Here is a 24815-nt window from a genome sequence, read left to right on the forward strand (position 1 = left end):
ACCTATCAGAGGGCCAGAGAGGTGATACATTTGTTCCTGACTCTAAAAGCCTTAGTGTCATCATACCAACATGGCTGCCTCCTACTCACCTGGGGCAGATCTTCCTCGCTTCTCCAGAGTTTATCAAGAGGCCATGCTATCACTCCACCTGGGTTTAGTGGAGTGCTCCTGCCATTTGCTTGTGATGTCATCTGCTTTGCATGTAGCCAGTCCTCCTCTCTCCTAAGGCAGGACCCTCAGGGGCTTGGAGCCAGGCCTTCCCCAGCTTCCTCCCTTCTTCCACCTGGAGTCTCCTACAGTGCCGTTAACGCTCCCACTCTTCACTTAATCATTATAGATTCTTTTTTCCCTCTGGGAACTTGGTAAGTTCACCAGGGACTGGGAGAGAAGACAGTTTGATAGTAGATAACATCACTGCTCCATGCTTCTGTGGTAGAAATGAAACCACTTAACTTCGGGAGAAACAAGAACCTCATTTCTTCATTGCCTTGAAATCAGATTGCCTTAAATCCCCTGCAGAGCCTCATTCCACCTAGATGGCAAGAAATTAAAGCTCAGTTTTCATTTGGGGTACCTGCTCACCCTGAAATAAACAAAGTTCCATGCTTAGGGATGTTCCATGATCAAACGAGTACCTAGGCTCAGCCTTCTAAGATTCGCGTGGCTGCCGCATACAACTAATCTGGGCGTGGCATTCCCGTAGACTATGATGTGAATGGAAACTCTGGAAATGAGCAATTATTTAATACAACTATACTTACAATAATAAATAAACCATAGATAAAGCAGGAAAGAAAGAAAGAAATCCAGATGGTCTTTCCTAGACCACCGTGATTTGTGATGCCCGCTCTCCTCTGAACCCAGTCCAAATGCCCCATATCTCTGTTTTCTGCCGAGTGCTAAGTGACACTGTAACCTAGGACCAGAGAGCTCTCTGTGCTTCACCTGTCATAACCCAGTTAGTCCTCGCACTACGTGGTCGACCGGGGCTACCATTTCTCTCACTTCACAGAGATACAGAGATGAGTAACTGGTGAAAGGTTACATAGAAGGTAAGTGGCAAAGCCAGAATTTGAGCCCGGCTGCTACGGTTCCAGAGTCCATGCTCTGAACAAATGATGCTCTTTGTCAATCTCATGTAAGCCCAAGAAGTCGGTGAGCTATGGCTCCTACTTCACAATAATGGAACGAAGGCAGGAGTGGGTTCTGTCCCTTGCTCATGATTACTCAGCTATGAGAGTGAGAATGGAACCCAGGCCCCAGCCCAGACCTTGCCAGTCCCATTGCCCTCATTCTTTGTTTCTCTTTCATCCCTGCCTTCTTCTTGGTTCCTCTTTTTTAAAAAAGCAGATTCCGCCGAGAAGGTAATGGAACGCCCTGACTGTGTGTTTCTCAGCTTGCTCTTGTGTGCGTGGTATGTGCAGAAACGTGGGCAGTGGAGAGGCCCAAAGGGATGCAGTGACTAAGGTCGCCTATGCCCATGTAACTATGCCATGGCCCTCTTTCTTAACATCCATTGTCAGATATGGACCAACGTGATATGGACAAATACCTGAAGAGATGGAAAGCCATCCATTGTTGAGCGCACTGAGAGAGAATATTCTGTCTCAAGCCCAGGCTAAAAATAAACTGTTGACAGTACACACATCCTCCCTCACCCTGCAGTGTCTCAGGAACAGAGGCAGAATTTAATCATTTCATCCTCTGAAGTGAAGCCCTCTATGGTTTAATATGCACACATCACAGGTTTCAAATTTTGCTGCTGAAATTCAGTCTTCAACAAAAGCCTAGCTGTCTCTTTGACTTGAAATGTGTTCTAAAATGTATAATAAAGGTCTATTGAAACCAATAATGCATCTCCAGAAAATGCTGGTTTATCCCACACAGCCAATTCTCTTTTTCATAAATTCAATTTGTACTATTTGGTTGAAGAGACTGTTCGCTGAGCCCTGACATAAGTGGGTGCCGAGGTTGACACTCATGCATGGAAAAATCTTTGGGAAAAATCATGTAATTGATCTCACTTGTAAGGTTTGTCAGGCCCTGCCTGGCTCCAAGTCTCTGCACGTCTTTTTTGCCCACAGTTAAAATTGCTGGACCAACAGGGTTGGCTCTTCCCTAATCACTGGACGTAAGTAACTCCAGCCTAACTCTGATGGATGGACTCGGTGTGGCAGGGGCTTGGGCCTCTGGGCCTTAGTTCTCCTGAATAGATTCATGCTATTTCTTTCTGAGACCTAATCCTTTTTTTAAATTTTTATCGGAGTATAGTTGCTTTACAATGTTATGTTAGTTTCTACTGTACAGCAAAATGAATCAGCTATACGTATACATATATCCCCTCTTTTTTGGATTTCCTTCCCATTTAGGTCACCACAGAACATTGAGTAGAGTTCCCTGTGCTATACAGTGGTTTCTCATTAGTCATCTATTTTATACATAGTATCAACAGTGTATATATGTCAATCCCAACCTCCCAATTCATCCCACCCACCCCCCTTTCCTCCTTGGTATCCATACGTTTGTTCTCTATGTCTCTGTCTCTATTTCTGCTTTGTAAATAAGATCGTCTATACCAATTTTTTGATTCCACATATATGCGTTAATATACGATATTTGTTTTTCTCTTTCTGACTTACTTCACTCTGTATGACAGTCTCTAGGTCCATCCACGTCTTTACAAATGACCCAATTTCATTCATTTTTATGGCTGAGAAATATTCCATTGTATATATGTACCACATCTTCTTTATCTGTTCCTCTGTTGATGGACATTTAGATTGTTTCCATGTCCTGGCTATTGTAAATAGTGCTGCAGTGAACCCTGGTGTGCATGTGTCTGTTTGAATTATGGTTTTCTCTGGGTATATGCCCAGTAGTGAGACTGCTGGGTCACAACCCAATCAAAAAATGGGCGGAAGACCTAAATAGATATTTCTCCAGAGAAGACACACGCATGGCCAACAAACACATGAAAAAATGCTCAACATCACTAATCATTAGAGAAATGCAAGTCAAAACTACAGTGAGGTATCACCTCACATGGGTCTGAATGGCCATCATCAGAAAATCTACAAACAACAAATGCTGGAGAGGGTGCGGAGAAAAGGGAACCCTCTTGCACTGTTGGTGGGAATGTAAATTGATGCAGCCACTATGGAGAATGGTATGGAGGTTCCTTAAGAAACTAAAAATAGAACTACCGAGACCTAATCCTTGTACCTGGCTTCTAGTGCTGAATTTCCAGCTCCTATGTTAACATCCCTGTTCACCTCTCTGCTAAGTGCCCCGATTCTTCAGAGAATGGAGAACCTCACTTGCTTATGCTAACCCTCCTTGTGCTCAAATCTAGGGTTTCTCAGCCTTGATTTGAGGTTCTTAATGTTTTGGCTCTAAATCTCTTTGCTTTGGGAAGCCATTCTGTGCCTTGCAGGATGTTTAGCAGTAGCCCTGGGTTCTTCCCATTAAATGCCAGCAGCCCCCCGAACCCAGTCACGGCAATAAAAATGTCTCCAGACGTTCAAATGTTCCTTGGAGGAGATGGAGCAAACTTCCACTGGTTGAGAACTAGTGTTTTATTTCCATCCCGTGGAAATAAAAGGACTGATGCTCTGTCCTTGCACCCCAGTAGGGTTGCTGCCCCATAGAAATATAATGTGAGCCTCCAGTGTGAGTCACATGTGTAATGTTCAATTCTCTAGTAGATTGGAAAATTAACAAGAAACAGGTGAGATTAATTTGGATAATATATGCTACTTTATCCAATATATCCAAATTATTATTTTTATGCTAAATATTCGATATCTGATGTGTATTTTACATTTATAGCACATATCAGTTTGGACTAGCCACATTTCAAGTGCTCAAAAGCTACACGTAGCCAGTGGCTTTTGTTTTTAACATCTTTATTGGAGTATAATTGCTTTAAAATGGTGTGTTAGTTTCTGCTTTATAACAAAGTGAATCAGCTATACATATACATATATCACCACCTCGCCTCCCTCTTGCGTCTCCCTCCCACCATCCCTATCCCACCCCTGTAGGTGGTCAAAAAGCACCGAGCTGATCTCCCTGTGCTATGCGGCTGCTTCCCACTAGCTATCTACTTTACATTTGGTAGTATATATTAGTCCATGCCACTCTCTCACTTCGTCCCAGCTTACGCTTCCCCCTCCCTGTGTCCTCAAGTGCATTCTCTACATCTGTGCCATTATTCCTGTCCTGCCCCTACGTTGAGATCCTTCTTTTTTAGATTCCATATATATGTGTTAGCATATGGTATTTGTTTTTCTCTTTCTGACTTACTTCACTCTGTATGACAGTCTCTATGTCCATCCACCTCACTACAAATGGCTCAATTTCATTTCTTTTTATGACTGAGTAATATTGCATAGTATAGATGTACCACATCTTCTTTATCCATTCATCTGTCAGTGGACACTTAGGCTGCCTCCATGTCCTGGCTATTGTAAATAGAGCTGCAATGAACATTGTGGTACATGACTCTTTTTGAATTATGGTTTTCTCAGGGTATATGCCCAGTAGTGGATTGCTGGGTCATATGGTAGTTCTATTTTTAGTTTTTTCAGGAACCTCCATACTGTTCTCCATAGTGACTGTATCAATTTACATTCCCACCAACAGTGCAAAGGGTTCCCTTTTCTCCACACCCTCTCCAGTATTTATTGTTTGTAGATTTTTTGATGATGGCCATTCTGACTGGTGTGAGGGGATACCTCATTGTAGTTTTGATTTGCATTTCTCTAATGATTAGTGATGTTGAGCATTCTTTCATATGTTTGTTGGCTGTCTGTATACCTTCTTTGGAGAAATGTCTATTTAGGTCTTCTGCCCATTTTTGGATTGGGTTGTTTGTTTTTTTTTGATATTGAGCTGCATGAGCTGCTTGAATATTTTGGAGATTAATCCTTTGTCAGTTGCTTCATTTGCAAATATTTTCTCCCATTCTGAGGGTTGTCTTTTCGTCTTGTTTATGGTTTCCTTTGCTGTGCAAAAGCTTTTAAGTTTCATTAAGTCCCATTTGTTTATTTTTGTCTTTATTTCCATTTCTCTAGGAGGTGGGTCAAAAAGGATCTTGCTGTGATTTATGTCATAGAGTGTTCTGTCTATGTTTTCCTCTAAGAGTTTGATAGTGGCTGGCCTTACATTTAGATCTTTAATCCATTCTGAGTTTATTTTTGTGTATGGTGTTAGGGTGTGTTCTAACTTCATTCTTTTACATGTAGCTTTCCAATTTTCCCAGCACCACTTATTGAAGAGGCTGTCTTTTCTCCACTGTATACTCTTGCCGCCTTTATCAAAGATAAGGTGACCATATGTGCATGGGTTTATCTCTGGGCTTTCTATCCTGTTCCATTGATCTATATTTCTGTTTTTGTGCCAGTACCATATGGTCTTGATTACTGTAGCTTTGTAGTATAGTCTGAAGTCAGGGAGCCTGATTCCTCCAGCTCTGTTTTTCTTTCTCAAGATTGCTTTGGCTATTCAGGGTCTTTTGTGTTTCCATACAAATTGTGAAATTTTTTGTTCTAGTTCTGTGAAAAATGCCAGTGGTAGTTTGATAGGGATTGCATTGAATCTGTAGATTGCTTTGGGTAGTAGAGTCATTTTCACAATGTTGATTCTTCCAATCCAAGGACATGGTATATCTCTCCATCTGTTGGTAGCATCTTTAATTTCTTTCATCAGTGTCTTATAGTTTTCTGCATACAGGTTTTTGTCTTCTTAGGTGGGGTTATTCCTAGGTATTTTATTCTTTTTGTTACAGTGGTAAATGGGAGTGTTTTCTTAATTTCTCTTTCAGATTTTTCATCATTGGTGTATAGGAATGCAAGAGGTTTCTGTGCATTAATTTTGTATCCTGCTACTTTACCAAATGCATTGATTAGCTCTAGTAGTTTTCTGGTAGCGTCTTTAGGATTCTCTATGTATAGTATCATGTCATCTGCAAACAGTGACAGTTTTACTTCTTCTTCTCCAGTTGGGATTCCTTTTATTCCTTTTTCTTCTCTGATTGCTATGGCTAAAACTTCCAAAGCTGTGTTGAATAATAGTGGTGAGAGTGGGCCACCTTGTCTTGTTCCTGATCTTAGTGGAAATGGTTTCAGTTTTTCACCATTGAGAACGATGTTGGCTGTGGGTTTGTCATATATGGCCTTTATTATGTTGAGGTAAGTTCCCTCTACGCCTACTTTCTGGAGAGGTTTTATCATAAATGGCTGTAGAATTTTGTTGAAAGTTTTCTGCATCTATTGAGATGATCATATGGTTTTTATCCTTCAATTTGTTAATATGGCATATCACATTGATTGATTTGCATATATTGAAGAATCCTTGCATTCCTGGGATAAACCCCACTTGATCATGGTGTATGATCCTTTTAATGTGCTGTTGGATTCTGTTTGCTAGTATTTTGCTGAGCATTTTTGCATCTGTGTTCATCAGTGATATTGACCTATAGATTTCTTTCTTTGTGACATCTTTGTCTGGTTTTGGTATCAGGGTGATGGTGGCCTCGTAGAATGAGTCTGAGAGTGTTCCTCCCTCTGCTATATTTTGGAAGAGTTTGAGAAGGATAGGTGTTAGCTCTTCTCTAGACGTTTGATCGAATTCGCCTCTGAAGCCACCTGGTCCTGGGCTTTTGTTTGCTGGAAGATTTTTAATCACAGTCTCAATTTCAGTGCCTGTGATTGCTCTGTTTATATTTTCTATTTCTTCCTGGTTCAGTCTTGGAAGGTTGTGCTTTTCTAAGAATTTGTCCATTTCTTCCAGGTTGTCCATTTTATTGGCATATAGTTGCTTGTAGTAATCTCTCATGATCCTTTGTATTTCTGTAGTGTCATTTGTTACTTCTCCTTTTTCATTTCTAATTCCATTGATTGAGTCTTCACCCTTTTTTTCTTGGTGAGACTGGCTAATGGTTTATCAATTTTGTTTATCTTCTCAAAGAACCAGCTTTTAGTTTTATTGATCTTTGTTATCATTTCCTTCATTTCTTTTTCATTTATTTCTGATCTGTTCTTTATGATTTCTTTCCTTCTGCTAACTTTGGGGGTTTTTTGTTCTTCTTTCTCTATTTGCTTTAGGTGTAAGGTTAGGTTGTTTATTTGAGATGTTTCTTGTTTCTTGAGGTAAGATTTGATATAAACTTACCTCTTAGAATTGCTTTTGCTGCATCCCATAGGTTTTGGGTTGTCGTGTTTTCATTGTCATTAGTTTCTAGGTATTTTTTTATTTCCTCTTTGATTTCTTCATTGATCTCTTGGTTATTAAGTAGTGTATTGTTTAACCTTCGTGTATTTGTATTTTTTACAGATTGTTTCCTGTAAGTCATATCTAGTCTCATAGCGTTGTGGTCAGAAAAGATACTTGATACGATTTCAATTTTCTTAAATTTACCAAGGCTCGATTTTTGACACAAGATATGATCTATCCTGGAGACTGTTCCATGAGCACTTGAGAAGAAAATGTATTCTGTTGTTTTTGGGTGGAATGTGCTATAAATATCAATTAATTCCATCTTGTTTAATGTGTCATTTAAAGCTTGTGTTTCCCTCTTTACTTTCATTTTGGATGATCTGTCCATTGGTGAAAGTGGGGTGTTAAAGTCCCCTACTATGATTGTGTTACTGTTGATTTCCCCTTTTGTGGCTGTTAGCATCAGCCTTATGTATTGAGGTGCTCCTATGTTGGGTGCTTAAATATTTACAATTGTTATACCTTCTTCTTGGATCGATCCCTTGATCATTATGTATTTTCTTAATTGTTTTGGGTTTGTTATTGTAGGTTTTTTTCCTTTTCTTGTGTTTCCTGCCTAGAGAAGTTCCTTTAGCATTTGTTGTAAAGATGGTTTGGTGGTGCTGAATTTTCTTAGCTTTTGCTTCTCTGTAAAGGTTTTAATTTCTCCATCGAATCTGAATGAGATCCTTGCTGGGTAGAGTAATCTTGGTTGTAGGTTCTTCCCTTTCATGACTTTAAATATGTCCTGCCACTCCCTTCTGGCTTGCAGAGTTTCTGCTGAAAGATCAGCTGTTGACCTTATGGGGATTCTCTTGTATGTTATTTGTTGTTTTTCCCTTGCTGCTTTTAATATTTTTTCTTTGTGTTTAATTTTTGATGGTTTGATTAATATGTGTCTTGGTGTGTTTCTCCTTGGATTTTTCCTGTATGAGACTCTCTTCACTTCCTGGACTTGATTAACTATTTCCTTTCCCATATTATGGAATATTTCAACTATAATCTCTTCAAATATTTTCTCAGTCCCTTTCTTTTTCTCTTCTTCTTCTGGGACCCCTATAATTAAACTGTTGGTGTGTTTAACATTTTCCCAGAGGTCTCTGAGACTGTCCTCAATTCTTTTCATTCTTTTTTCTTTACTCTGCTGTGCAGTAGTTATTTCCACTATTTTATCTTCCAGGTCACTTATCCGGTCTTCTGCCTCAGTTATTCTGCTCTTGATTCCTTCTAGAGAATTTTTAATTTCATTTATTGTGTTGTTCATCATTGTCTGTTTGTTCTTTAGTTCTTCTAGGTCCTTGTTAAACGTTTCTTGTATTTTCTCCATTCTATTTCCAAGATTTTGAATCATCTCTACTATCATTACTCTGAATTCTTTTTCAGGTAGACTGCCTATTTCCTCTTCATATGTTTGGTCTGGTGGGTTTTTACCTTGCTCCTTCATGTGCTGTGTCTTTCTGTGCCTTCTCATTTTGCTTAATTTACTGTGTTTGGGGTCTCCTTTTCGCAGGCTGCAGGTTCGTAGTTCCTGTTGTTTTTGGTGCCTGCCCCCAGTGGCTGAGGTTGGTTCAGTGGGTTGTGTAGGCTTCCTGGTGGAGGGGACTGGTGCCTGTGTTCTGGTGGATGAGGCTGGATCTTTTCTTTCTGGTGGGCAGGACCACGTCCGGTGGTGTGTTTTGGGGTGTCTGTGACCTTATTATGATTTTAGTCAGCCTCTCTGCTAATGGTGGGGTTGTGTTCCTGTATTGCTAGTTTTTTGGCATAGGGTGTCCAGCACTGGAGCTTGCTGGTTGTTGAGGGGAGCTGGGTCTTGCCGTCGAGATGGAGGTCTATGGGAGAGCTTTTGCCACTTAATATTATGTGGAGCTGGGAGGTCTCTGGTGGACCAGTGTCTTGAAGCTGGCTCTCCCACCTCAGAGGGACAGGTCTGACACCTGGCCGGAGCACCAAGCTCCTGTCAGCCAAACGGCTCAGAATAAAAGGGAGAAAGGAAGAGAGAAAGAGAGAGAGAGAGAGAGAGAGAGAGAGAGAGAGAGAGAGAGAGAGAGAAAGAAAGAAAGAAAGAAAGAAAGAAAGAAAGAAAGAAAGAAAGGAAGGAAGGAAGGAAGGAGGGAAGGAGGGAAGGAAGGGAGGAAGAAGGGAAGGAGGGAAGGAAGGGAGGAAGGGAGGAAGGAAGGACAGAGAGAAAAAAAAGTTATTAAAATAAAAAATAATTATTAAAAATTAAAAAGAGAGCAACCAAATGAAAAAACAAATCCACCAATGATAACAAGCACTAAAAACTATACTTAAAAAAAAAAAAAAGGACAGACAGAACCCTAGGACAAATGGTGAAAGCTGAGCTATACAGACAAAATCACATACACATACACACTCACGAAAAGAGAAAAAAATAAATATATCGTTGCTCCCAAAGTCCACCGCCACAATTTTGGGAGGATTCGTTGTCTTTTCCACAGATTCAGGGTACATCAAGTTGATTGTGGAGATTTAATCTGCTGCTCCTGAGGCTGCTGGGAGAGATTTCCCTTTCTTTTATTTGTTCACACAGATCCTGGGGTTCAGCTTTGGATTTGGACCCTCCTCTGCGTGTAGGTCACCTGAGGGCATCTGCTCTTTGCCCAGACATGACGCGGTTAAAGGAGCAGCTGCTTCGGGGGCTCTGGGTCACTCAGGCCTGGGGGAGGGAGGGGTATGGATGCAGGGCGAGCCTGCGGCGGCAGAGGCCGGTGTGACGTTGCAGCAGCCTGAGGCGCGCCGTGGGTTCTCCCGGGGAAGTTGTCCCTGGATCACGGGACCCTGGCAGTGGCGGGCTGCACAGGCTCTGGGAGGGGCGGTGTGGAGAGTGACCTGTGCTCGCACACAGGCTTCTTGGTGGCGGCAGCAGCAGCCTTAGCGTCTCATGCCCGTCTCTGGGGTCTGCGCTGATAGCCGCGGCTCGCGCCCGTCTCTGGAGCCCATTTAGGTGGTGCTCTTAATCCCCTCTCCTTGCGCACTCCAAAACAATGGCCTCTTGCCTCTTAGGCAGGTCCAGACATTTTCCCGGACTCCCTCCTGGCTAGCTGTGGTGCACTAACCCCCTTCAGGCTGTGTTCACGCAGCCAACCCCAGTCCTCTCCCTGGGATCCGACCTCCGAAGCCTGAGCCTCAGCTCCCAGCCCCGGCCCACCCCAGCGGGGAAGCAGACAAGCCTCTCAGGCTGGTGAGTGCTGGTCGGCACTGATCCTCTGTGCAGGAATCTCTCCGCTTTGCCCTCTGCACCCCTGTTGCTGCACTCTCCTCTGTGGCTCCGAAGCTTCCCCCTCACCCACTCCCTGTCTCCTTCAGTGAAGGGGCTTCCTAGTGTGTGGAAAGTTTTCCTTCTTCACAGCTCCCTCCCAGAGGTGCAGGTCCCATCCCTATTGTTTTGTCTCTTTTTTTTTCTCTTTTCTTTTGCCCTACCCGGGTACGTGGGGAGTTTCTTGCCTTTTGGGAGGTCTGAGGTCTTCTCCAGCGTTCAGTAGGTGTTCTGTAGAGTTGTTCCACATGTAGATGTATTTCTGACGTATTTGTGGGGAGGAAGGCGATCTCCAGGTCTCACTCCTCTCCCATCTTGAAGGCCTCCCTTTAAAAAAGCAGTGGCAAAAGAAAAAAAACAAAACAGTGGCTTTTGTATGGGCAGCACTGATCTAAATTTCTAAAATACCCCTTTATTTTTCAATTCACTCCAAGCCTCAGAATAGTACAGTGATGTAAGCGAGGGCCTGGGGTGTCAGATGTACCTGGTTTAAATATTTCTGAGTCTCTTTCCAACAGTATGGCCTTGAAATAATTATTTAATCTCTCTGAACCTCAGTTTTAATATTTGCATTGGAGAAATAATAATATTGCTCTTCAAGAAGTTTTTATGAGCATTACCTTAAATAATGTATATAGTGCCTAGAGCAGGTGCTTAATAAGTGGGACAGGTCCATTTTCTGTACTTCTGCTGTCATCAGCTAACATTCGTATTAAGTTCCTCTAGTGCTATCCTCTTGCTTGAAACAGCACCAATGTTCCGTCTTTTGGACACCATGCTCTGGGCCTAATTGGACACTCAGTGGGCATGTAAAACACTGACTCATCCCAGGGGATCCAAGTTCATCACACTTGGTCCTGCCCAGCTGCTGTTAATTAAGCCATGTTTAGTTTTGTCTACAGAAAATGACAATTTTAAAAAATGACCCAGCCCTCTCAGTTTCTTTTGATTTCAGCTGGCATTGTTCCACCTCCACTGCAAGTCAGTAACATGGGGTAGAAAAGAAAGCATTCTGGGCTGCATCTTTCCCATCAAGAGGGTCAGCTATATAGCATAGTCCTTTAAGTCACAATCCCATAATGCTGGCAGGTTTCATCTGCAGAGACACTACATCAACATTTTGGCCAACGTTAAAAAGAGAGCAAATGCCTAGACCAGTTTGGCTAGACAAGTGGCCGGTTAATCCATCCTAATGGATGGGATGCATAAAAGATAGAAATTCATCATCATGGCAGAGACAGCCCATATTATCTGTGGCATGGCCATGAATATTCATTTAGTTCAGAACTCATATCCAGAGGTATTGGGGTCAATTGTTTATGATGGGAAGCTGACAGTCTTTCTGTATAGAACTGATTTCTTCATAGTTTTCCTACCTTTGTGGGGGAATTCCTCCTCCTGTCAATCCCCTTTCACCTGTGTGCAAACACGCATTGGCCAACACAATATGCTAATTAATGCTTTCCCATTTGGCCCTGGATTGTCTTTGTCAAAGCCTTAAAGGAGGTCATGTTTTCCCCTAATCACCAGGAAGTTATTGTGAGAAGTCTATCAGCATTAGCTGAGAGATGTGTTCGAAGTATCTAAGTATGTGTCAGGCACTGGGGACTCCAGATGATTAAAGGAGCTTTCACTCTTCTGGACTTCACAGCCCAGGAGGGAACAGCGTGTAAATAAATGATCACAATAAGATACATAACTCATACTGTATAGAACTTCAGGAGCACGGAGAAAGGAGAAATTTTTCATTTATTGAGCACTGTATCTCTGTGTTATATCATGTAAGTATTTTTTAGATTGTACCTTTTCTAACCACCATGATTCTGAATTTATGTGCATACTCAATTAAATCAGACAAGTCCACAGAAAGACTCAACAACTTCAGCATTTGTGACTATTACACACACTCATTTCTCTGGCCAAATTAATGATGGGAGGGCTCTGGTTAATAGAGAGTTGCTGTATATATGCATAATATAATTTTAAGATTAGTTTTCACTTAAAGACTATAACACAGTGAACTCTAAATTTGTTTCAAAATTAGTTTATTCTCCTGTTGCTAATTTAACTGTTCTTTAGTATCTTTCAGGGTCCGAGAATCTTCACCATATATATCAATAATAATTTCACAAAGAAATGTGAACTTACGGTAAATTGTGTATATATACATATATACAAACACACACATATGTACAGATATATTTAAATAACATCTTAGCTAAAATCTTAGCTTTGCACATCAAGTTTTTCTTCTTCAAGTTTGTTTTGAATTCAGTGTCACAGTAGTACTATAAGGTGGAAGTATTATTACAGTATTATTTTTCTCTTCTTACCAGTAAGGTCAACTGAACACAAAAGATTAAGCGACTTGCCTGACCTTATGTAGAATAACTTTAACTGTAATGCCAGGACTATATTCCAAGTTTCCTGAGTCTCAGTCTTTGAGCCTAATCAGAGAATTGTTGTTCGGTTTACTTAAAATATGTCTAAGTTTTAAAGGGTGTTTCTCAACAAGTTTCCAGCCTTTTAAATATTCTAACAACATCATTCTTTATCTATTAGTTGAGAAACTTCAAGTTTGATATAATCCATCATTATTGACTGTCTACTAGGTATAAAATGGACAATTACAAAACAGCCAGCAAAATTACTTTCCTCAAGTAACTTACAATGTAAATATTGATGCATAAGATCTCCTTAGCATAGGGTAGAATAATTATAATAGTTATCATAAAAATGTGTTGGTTGTTTTAACCAATGTAAGTACTATTGGTCAGGGTTCACTACTTGGCATTCTTGGTCCTAATGTCCCTGTGATGTGTTGGCAAGAGGATAGACATATAGACCAATGGAACAGAATAGAGAGTCCAAAAATATACCCACATATCTATAATCATCTGATTTAAAGCAAAGTTGTCACTAAATTCAAGGGAGAAAAGGATGGTATTTTCAATAAATGGTGCTGAGTTACACGGATATTCATATTAGAAATAAATGTAATGTGATGCCTACCTCACACCATACAAAAAAGTAATTTGAGGTGAACCACAGACCTAAGTGTTAAAGGGAAAGAAATAAAGCATCTAGAAGATGACACAGGAGAATATCTTCATGTCCTTGGAGTAGGCAACTATTTTTAAAATATAACTCAAAAACATTAACCATAAAAAAATTGCTAAAACGGTCTGTATCATTACGTAGTTATAAAAAGCAGCGCCTAAACATACCCTAGTGTAAACCACAGAGAACAGATGAGTTAAAATGGATAATTCATTTAGTTCAATACAGGAAATAGTACCTTGGCGTTCAACTTATATATTCCAAATATTCACTCACCCCCACTCACAAAAATGTCAAGCCTAATAAAATACAGATTACAAAAGTAAAAACAATCAATCAATTGATCAATCAATAAAATGGTCTCTATTAAAATTAAGAACTTTTATTCACCAAAAGTTATCATTAAGAGTGAAACAGTAGTCACAGTTGAGAAATATATTGCAATACATATATCTGACAAAGACCTCTTTTCACAATATATAAAGGACATCTACAAGTTATTTTTTTTAAAAAAGGCAAATGACTGAACTAAAAGTAAAATGGGAAAAAGACTTGAAGACAATATACAAATAGTCAATTAGCATGAGAAAAGGTGCTCAACGTCATTAGTCCTCAAGCAAATGCAAATATAAAACTGCAGTGAGATACCACTGTGACCCTACCTGAAGCCCCCGAATCAAGAGGTCCGATAATATGATTTGTCAGTGAGGGTACAGAGCAACTGAAACTTCTACTGCTGGTAGGAGTATAAATTGTTACAACTGCTTTGCAAATTCTTCAGTGGTATCTGCTGAAGCTGAACATATGTATACATAAGAATCAACAGACATGCAAAAGAAAATTCATCATATCTTTATTCACAATAGCCCCAAACTGTAAACAAATTAAATGCCTAACAGTGGGAGAATGGGTAAATATGGTATATGCACACAGTGGAATAATACACAGAAATACAAAAGATAAATTATTGTTATAGTTGTATGAACACAAATTAATCTCACAGACAAAGTACTGAGAAAAAGAAACCCAACACAAAAGTAGTACATATTGCTTGATTCCATTGATATGAAGTTTAAAAACAGGCAAAACTAATCAATGGTGATATAGGTCAAAGAGTGATTGTTTCTGGATGAGCATATGGACAAGAAGGGGTCACCAAGAAGTTCCAGAAAACAAGAGAGTTGAAAGTGTGCTCTATCTTTTCCTAGTTGTGGTTATAAGGGTGTAGATACATCAAAATTCATCAAATTGTATACTTAAGATTTGTTCAATTTACTGTATGTTTTGTATTATGTAGTAAAGAGAATAATAGCCCCCTGAAGATGTCCACAACTTAATCCCTGGGATTTGTGAATATATTCCTTATTTGACAAAAGAGAGTTTTGCAGAAGTAATTAAAGACACTGAGGTGGGGAGATTATCCAGGACTATTTGAGTGGACCCGATCTATACACATCAGCTCTTAAAAGTTGAAGAGGATAAGAAGAATGGGTTAGAACTCTGAAGCATAAGAAGGACTCCATCCACCACTGCTAGCTTTGAAAATGGAGGAAAGGGTCCATGAGCCAAAGAATGTGGGCAGCTTAGAATCTGGAGAAGGCAAGGAAAAAGATTCTCCCCTAGAACTTCCAGAAAGGAACATAGCCCTGATAATGGCTTTATTTTAGCCCAGTGAGACCCATGTCAGCTTCCTGACTTACAGAGCTATACCGTGATACATTAGTGTTGTTTGAAGCCACTAAGTTTGTGGTAGTGAGTTATGGCAGCCATGGAAAACTAATATACCTCAACAAAAAAAGTAAAAGGATATTACAAAGCATTCCTATATCTCTTTTTTGAAGGGTCTTAAAAGTGACACTGTATCCACTTGCTAAACCTGGTTACTCTATCCCTGGAGTGCTCACAGAATTCCATTTTGCTGCTATTCCCCTGTCTTATCTTTCATCCCCACTGGATTGTGAGTTCTCTGAGAGCATCTTCATATCGTCCACAATGCCAGGCACTGTACATATGTACATTCTATAGAGTAGATGCGCCATACGTGCTTGGTAAATTAAATTACATTACACCACTTATCTGTATGAGAGGCAGAGACCAAGACAGACAGGATCGTGCTAATGTGTTCTTTGAGTCGACCTAGCGAGCTCTCCACTGCAAAGACACGTTAATGTTAGTGGTTCTAAATAATGAGGCTGAAGTTGTTTAAAACAACAGGCTGGCATCAGATGAAACATTTCCATACCATTCTAGATTAAACAAAACATTTACCATTTCATGCTTTCTTTCCTGGTAATTTTTGCCTCGTCCTTCACGTTAGTGATTTGTTCCACGTGGCCACTCATTTAGGATAACAGCAAGCCAATAGGCGTGACAAAAAGAGACGGGTCCATACCTGATCACTAATATTCCACTACGCTTCCTTGAGCTGGGGGCCTGGTAAAGCTGTCAGTGTCTTTAAACAAAGGAACTGTGCTCGAGTCTACGTGTTAGGAATTCAATGACTGCAGTAGCAGTAATCAAATTATACAGTAAGTGGAGCGACATGGCTATAAAGGGAGGCCACCATCACAAGGAACTGTTTTCCCTGTGTCCAGTCAAACAACAAATATTTTTTAGCCCATATTATATGTACAGCCCTGTGATAAGTACTGTGGGGGGATATGAAAGACAGATTCCTTGTACTTCAAAAATGTATAATACAATTGGGGAAATAAAACATTTAAGAAAAGTAACACAGGAAAGGGACCAATACATAGTATAAAATTTCAGAAGAGGGAGGGAGCATTTGGAAAGGATTCGGGGAGTTGGTAGGAGTCAAAGCAGGAGTTATACTTTGGAATTAAAGGTGGAAAACTGAGGTGGTATGGTAGGGAGTTGTGCCCAGAATATTCCAGGAACAATTTGCAGCCCCGTTTATCTAGAGTAGGGTTTCCCAATCTCAGCGCTATTGATGTTTGAGACCGTAATTTTTTATGGGGGGTTGTCTTGGGTATTATAGGACATTTCGCAGCATCCCTAATCTCTACCAACTAAATGCCAATAACTTCCCTCCCTGCAAAGCTATGACAACCAAATGTGCCCTCTGGGGGTAAAATTGCCCCTCGCTGAGAACCAATGTTCTGGAGTAAACATTCCCAGGGGGAACTCATGGGAGTTACATGGCAAGGCAAGGAATTTGGATTTTACTCTACGTATATAATAGGGAACCACTGAAAACATTTGTGCTGAAGACTGGCAGGCTGAAGACTGTAGTTTGAAGGGAATTTATCTGATTGAGATCCCCTCCCAAAATTGGAGCAAGGCATTGTGGGAAAAAGGAAGAACAACCCAAATCCTATCACAACAGTCCAAGCACGAAATGATGAAGATTGGTAGCCACAGGATTAAAGAGCACTCAGTGCCTGCAGGTGTTCTTGATGCCCTACAACTTTAAAGTACTTTTATATTTAGATCAGCATTTCAGCATCGCCTGGCATGTTTCATCTGAATACCAAGTTCTCAGAGGTACTTCTCCTTTTAGGATAATAAAGCAGCAGAACTCCCTGCACCCACTCATGGGCCTCCCTGGAGAGAGGAACAGCCACCAGCCGTGTCTAAAGCAATCTGTAGCTTGGGAAGCTTGGCTGGGAACGCTCCACCACCTGATGGCTAGGAAAAGCAGTATAGGCAGCACAGGACCCAACAGGTGGGGCACATCCTCTGGGACCATCCTCGAGGCCCCTGGAGAGAAGACAGCAACAACTTAGAAGCCTCTAGAAGCCGCCAAGGCAATAACTTTCTTGTACTCCACTCTCTCTATACAGTTCAAGTTTATATCTAATTATGGTAAAAAAATATTTTTTTCACAAGTATTTTTTTTAAATTTCTTTTTTCTTCCTTGTGAAATAGCAGTGAGAGGAGAAGGGGAAATAAGTGTATCTTGGGCCCTGCATTCTGGTGGGAGTTTCCTAAGCTCACTGAACCAGGCTGAAATATTGGGAAACCTATAAGCATGGCTGAGCTGCATGGAGGGCCACTTTCTTCATGATCTAAAAATAACACTGATGCATTTAGAGAAGTGTTTAAAAACATATGTAATGAAGATGTTTATAAGAAAAAAAAAAAACAAAGGCTTAAACGGAAAGATTACTAAAAATTGAGGAAATTTGTGAAATATAGCATAATATAAAATGAGTAATTTCAAAAACATAGTAAATACTTTAATTAATAAATATTTCAGTTCTCAAACTTGAAAAAATTTAATTTATCTCAGTAATATTTTAAAGAGAAATTTAATGAAAGAAAACTTCAAGTGTTATTGATAGGTTTAAAAATAAACTCGAATGGGACTTCCCTGGTGGTGCAGTGGTTAAGAATCTGCCTGCCAATGCAGGGGACATGGGTTCAATCTCTGGTCCGGGAAGATCCCAAATGCTGCAGAGCAACTAAGCCCGTGAACCACAACAACTGAGCCTGTGCTCTGGGGCCCACGTGCTGCGACTACTGAGCCCACGTGCTGCAACTACTGAAGCCCGTGCGCCTAGAGCCAGTGCTCTGCAACAAGAGAAGCCACCACAATGAGAAGCCCGTGCACCGCAATGAAGACCCAATGCAGCTAAAACAAAACACCAAAAAACCTCGAATGAATGGACACAAGAGCATATACCTTAGTGGAATGGTTAAATGAATATAAAAGGTATGATTTCTTCCCCATTCAACTCACTGAATTCTGAATATTTGGGGGAATACAGCAACATGATTTTCAAGTTAATTGAGAATTCCTGTACAATTGAGATTACCCTCCCTCCAAAGCTCTAAAAAGGAGTGAAATAGAACAGGAATATCATAGACCTCCCAAATGTTAAAACTTGAAAGAAAAAAACAAAAAAGCTAAGCTAGTTAAAATAGATGTTATGACTGCAAAAACAGATTTCTGGCATAGGGTAGCTTAAAAAATATATAAACCATTGCAAAGTGGTATTTCAAATAAAACATTTTCTGAATAGTGAAAAAAAGCAACACTGAAATTCAATAGATAGGTGTTCATGTTTAGGATACACTGATAGAATTCAAGAAATCTCTTCAAATAGGTTAAAATTTCCACAAGGGCAGTAACTACATATATTCTGTTATTCTACACATCCTTACCCAGTAAAGTGATGGGCAAATGACAACTCTCAACTAACAACTGTCTGAAATTAAATTCACCCTGACCCATCATTAAATGAGTTGTCAAAGGAATGAAGTTCATAGTATCACAGGTTGAGGATACGTTCTCCCCAACAGAGAAATAGTGTATTTCCTTGGAGCGTGAGCTCAGGACTCAGACAACTGGGGTTCAAATCCTGCCTTCACATCTTCTAGGTATATGACCTTAGGAGATTCATTTATTTTCTGTGCTCCAGTTCCCTCAATTATAAAATGGGGCTAAAATAGAACCCATCTTACAGGGGAATTGTGCAGAATTAATGCATCATATATAAATATATATAAATACTTCATATACATATACTTGATAAATAAAGAAATATTATTGGAATGGTGAATGCAAATTAAAGTAAATCACTTAATATTTTTAGTACTAATTTTTTAAATATTAGAATTTTCTATGTGCTGACTATTTAAAGGGACCTCCTAGGAAATCCTTTGGCACTGTGAAGGCATCTTCTAATTTGTTTAGTGGCCAGGGATTTTAATATATTGATTTACTGAAAGCAGGAACTTTCCCTCAATCATGGATCACTTAGGAATCAGCAGTGGGAAGGAAAAGCACAGTCTGCGATCAGATCTCACCTGTGACACTGATTCTGTCTATGATCTTGCTTCCCTGAGCCTCATGCCCTTGTCTATAACAAAGAGATGATGTCTACCTCCCTTGTTAAGAAAATTAACATGTTTGTCCTCTACTGCAGGGTCTGGGCCACAAAGAAGTTTAATGTCCCATTTACCTGTCTCAAGAAAAGAGACTTTGGTCTGTGTTACCATGTGGGGTCCTCCCTCGTCCTAGAAAATATCAAAAATCTGCGAACTTCTGATAGAAAAGTTTTCATTCTCCATATAAATGCAAAAATATTTCCATATCAATTACAGTCAGTCTCAAATACATGTCTCTCAGTCACCTTTACTTTTCCCATCATGTACATCAAGTAAATGGGCTTGATTAAAGTGGGCTGCCAAGCTAGCTGGGGAAGGAGCAGCCAAAACATTACAGAACAAGGTCCTGCATGATGATTTTCAAGGATGAGGCACAAGTGCTTTGTAGCAATCATTTCCTTGGCCCATGAAACACTTTTTTTATTGACTACAGAATATAGACATACTGCCAAAGGCTTTTAAATCAATTTTATACAATATCTTTCTTGAACTACCATTACGCCAACAAGATTCATACCTGCAGCTGATTTGGAGAGAATTGTGACTAAAATATCAGAGCTGCAGCTCTTATTGAAAAATTCCTCTCTGTAGATTGTTATTTTTTTGGCACTTAAAAGCCTAATACCACAGAGAAATGAAATTCCATTTTGCATCTGCCTTTTTAAGTGTCAGCTTTTAACTATCATAATTCCTAAGCCAAGGTTCACACATATCACCTTATTCCAAACAGAACTTTGGGATTAACGGTCTGGTATTAGAAGCAGAAACAAAAATGCAGTTGCTTTGGGAAGCGCTTAAGTACCTGGCTGAAGAAAAGGACTTAATACACAGCTGAAAAGCTAGCTTTGCATTAGTTATCAGTGCAATAATGTTGGAAGGTAGTAGATCACTCTTCCATTTACTGGCATTCTGAAACTATGGATGTAATTCATGTGTTTAACCCTTGATAAATTGGGTTCACTTACTGCACCATTGAGAATCAATAAAAAAGACCAATCCAGGTGTCTCCCCTTCTTCACCTCTGCTAAACACTAAGCTTCCTGATGGCTGGGATTCCAGGTTATTAGCCTTCATAAAAGCCATAATATTCAACCCATATCAGGTCATCAGTAGGTCTGTCGAATACTGTCCAGGCACTGGGGACACAAAAAAGAAGAAATGACTCTTGCCCTCAAATACTAGAAGGAAAGGGAGATGTAATCAATTAATTGCAAGTAAAGGTGTCTTATAGTACAAGTAATAGAAAGTTGACATCTAGTTTTAGACCAGTTGGAGAACAAGTAGAGACTTCCTTCCTTCCCTAGAATCTTAGAATTTCCATAAAAGGGAAACAAAGGTTAATGTGCTTCAAAACAAGTTTACCAAATAAGATAAAAACATTGTGAAACACTTTCAGAATAAGATGATCTGGCCTCTGGACACGTGTTTGTGGAAGGAGGGCTGCTGAAGACCAAGAGAAGGATTAGGGAATAAAGAGTAGACTACAACACGAGAGGACTAAGGGGACATTGGGGGGTTGCTAGAAATAGTTTTCTAGTCATTCCCTTTTCTCTCTAATAGATCAACTGCACAATAGCTATCATGGGAGAGAGAAGTAGCAAATCCAGTCCAATACCAGCCATAGACAATAAGCTCACATCAGCATGGAAATTGAATGGAGATGGATAGATGCTCACATCAATAACTGCAGACACGCTGATCTGTCCCAGAGCATTCTTCTCCCTGCTTCCTAGTCCTTCCGTCTACTATCAGTGGACCAATTTAATATAAAAGAGAGTGGAAGGCCCCAGAAAAGAGTACTACCTGAGACTGAGGTATTAGGAGACTCCTGGGGTCAAGAGATACAAGGTGAGGGAGATGTAAAAAGGAAAAGCTAAGCTATAATCTGAGCTAATGTACCGGAAGATTCGATTGCGAAACTATTTCAGAAGACATCAAGACAAGATAGATCAGGAATTCCACTACTAGAATGGGGGCTCTAGGATCTCTGAGAACGTGTTCCCCAGAGAAATAGGCATAACTGGCTAGTATTTCATATATATCTGAAAGATATAAGTGAAACATATATAAGAAAGATAATATATACGAGAAGCCACTTAAGATCTCTAGAAATTGTTCTAACTGCATACAGCAAATGAGGAAGCATTCATTCAAGAAAATCTACTAAGTCTCAGTAAGAACAGCCAGAGTGTGGCACTTGAGTCACAACCCACTCCTCTTCTAACTGCACCCCAGCCTCCTCAGCTCAGAATGATGGAACCTCTATTCTGGCCAGATGTGGCCAGGAAGACAGGGTTCCTTATCCTCTCAGCTCATAGTCAAGGTATCTCACTGAGAGGGGAAGGCCCTGAGTATGCCTCATCACCCCTCCCTCCAAGTTGCAGAAGCTAGATTCCTGGCAAGTGTTGCTTTCCCCATCCAGCTTCCACTTGTAAGGTGGAGGCTATATGCCTGGGGTGGCAGGCCCCACTTGCCCTTACCCCCACTTGCTTGTAGGGCAGCGGTTCCCACATTGGGAGAGGGAAGCTGAAGAGATCAGAGGCTAGTGCTCACACCCAGATCCCTGCTAGCAAAGCAGGGTGCCACTCAAGGGAAGCAAGCCACCGTCCCCCCACTCAGCTGCAGAGCTGTGGCTCAGAGATTTTTTTCCCAAGCAAGATGACATAAAATGAACTCCATGTAAGAAAAAAAACAAAGAGATCCATACCTAGACAGAGGATAGTAAAAATGCTAGAAGTCAAAGACAAAAAGAAAAATTTGAAAGCAGTGAGAGGAAAAGGGATAAATGTAGAAGATACTGCAGCATGCTGAACATAAGAGATATACTTAGAAAGTGGGAAAGTATAAGAATGGAAAAGATATACCAGGCATATCAGGGATGAAATAATTCTGACAAAATTAGATGAAGGAAGATTATCTGTTATATAGATAGAGAAAGGCATAGATCTACTCTTACATACTCAGAAATGGAAAACCGGAATAATAAATCAAAATAAAACATATGTAAGCTCCCCTACAGACTCAAATATAAAGTGATAATTGACAAAATTACGGGGAGATAGATAAACTAGTAATTGCAATTACGGATTTTAATATGGCCTTCTTGGTAACCGTTAGATCAAGCAAAAAAAAAAAAAATGATAAGGAGGGATAAATAACACTGGAATAACACAATTAATGAATTCAATTTAAAAGCTAAATATAAAATTTTAAATCAGCAAACACAGAAACTTCATCCTTTGAAATTAGAATAGTCACAGTAATTGATGACATATTAGACCACATAGTAAGGAGTAGAAAAAGAAAATATCAGGAGATGCAAGTTACTGATAATTTTCTAGTTCTTGCACTGGATGGAAGGCTCCAAAGTGTCCACTATATTGTATATAAACAAGAGAATGTATAGATAGATCAAAAAAAGGTAAACCAGCAAATAAAAGAGTGTCCTGCATAGAAAAAGTTATAATGTGTTATGAACCAAGAATTGTAATTAATCAAAATCTTTGCACCTGAGATACAAAAAAAGTAGAAAAATTAATTGTATTTTTTAACTGTAAGTCTTACACACCAGGGAAGATGGTGGCATAAGAAGCGGTGGGAATCTGTCTCCCCTTCCTAATCATACTCCCCTACCTAACCATACTGGCAGAATGTGTCTGATGTAATTATTTTGAAACGCTGACTGAAGCAGCTTCCAGAGAATTTAAAGGGCCAGCGCTGTGTTTTTCTCCGCCTTCATTTCCCACTTTTCCTTCTTTCGGGAGCCAGACATATAAAGGTCAGGACATTCAAAACCAACTGCATGCGTAGGGGAAGTTAGGACGCCACTTATCCCAGGGAAAGACAGAGGCTCAGAAAAGACCTGGAAAGCCTGTGAGTTTACACCTCAGTCTGACTCTTGGCACAGATCCATCCCACAACAACTGAACAAACAGAACAAACAAAAAGCAAAGGCTGGGAAAGAAAGAAAACTTTTCCTTTAAGATAAGAGCAATTCAAGGATGCCCTCTTTTACCACTTCTACTCAACATAGTATTAAAAGTTCTTACCAGAGCAATTATGCAAGAGAAAGAAATAAAAGGCATCCAAATTGGAACAGAAAAAGTAAAATTCTCTCTGTTCACTGATCACATCATCTTATATACAGAAAACCCTAATATTACCCCCACAATTGTTATAATTAACAAACAAATTCAGTAAAGTAGTAGGACACAAAATCAGTGTGCAAAAATCAGTTACATTTTTATACACTAACAGTGAATAATCTGAAAAGGAATTTAAGAAGAACAATTCCATTTACAATAGCATTGAAATGAATAAAATGCTTCGGAATGAACTTAAACAAGAAGGTGAAAGACTTGTACACTGCAAACTACAAAACATTGCTGAAAGAAGTTAAAGAAGATGTAAATAAAGACATCTCTGTTCACAGATTGAAAGACTTAACATTGTTAAGATGTTGATGATACCCAGAGCAATCTACAGATTTAGTGGAATCTTTGTCAAAATCCCAACAATATTTTTTTTGCAGAAATAGAAAAATCCATTCCAAAATTCTTATTCCAAGGGACCCTGACTAGCCAAAATAATCTTGAAAAAGAACAAAGAGTTGAATTCTACTTCTAGATTTAAATTTTTACTGCAAAACTAGAGTAATCAAAACAGAGTAGTACTGGCATAAAGACAAACATACAGACCAATGGAATAGAATAGAGAACCCAGAAATTAACTCTTGCATATACGGTCAAATGATTTCTGAGAAGGAAGCTAAGACTACTCAATGAGGAAGGAGGGAAGATGTGAAGAACATGTTCCCCAACCAGAGGCTATAAAATTTAGAATTGATAGCAAAAGCCTAGCTGACAAAAAAATCCCATTTTTCTTTAATTCAAATACCCTTTTTACTAAGGAAAGTTCAGTTTAAAAAAAAAAAAACAAAAATAAAATTTTAAACCCTATAGCCTAATGATAACTATAGCACGACAAGTCAACTTTTTAAAACGCAGCTGATGCTGCTATCAGTTATTGGCTTGAATTCATACATTAGAAAACTAGCAAACAACAATAACAATAAAACAGTGAAAGCAAATGATCTAAGCTCGCTATACCAAAAACTAGAAAAAGCAAAAGGTAAGAAGGAAATATTAAAGTTAAGCATATAAACCAAGAAATAAAACAAAAGGAACTGCTAAAGATGATGCACAAATTAAGCTGATTCTTTAGGAAGAATATGAGATAGAAAAACTTTGGCAAGACAGAGAAAACTGATACGGATATTTAGTGTATTAAAAGGGAGAAATATCTATATATATAAAGCAAGAAAAACAATATAACAATTCATTTGCCAACCTAATTAATATAGATAAAC

The sequence above is a fragment of the Eschrichtius robustus genome, chromosome 15, assembly GCF_028021215.1.
Source record: "Eschrichtius robustus isolate mEscRob2 chromosome 15, mEscRob2.pri, whole genome shotgun sequence".
NCBI lineage: Eukaryota > Metazoa > Chordata > Mammalia > Artiodactyla > Eschrichtiidae > Eschrichtius > Eschrichtius robustus.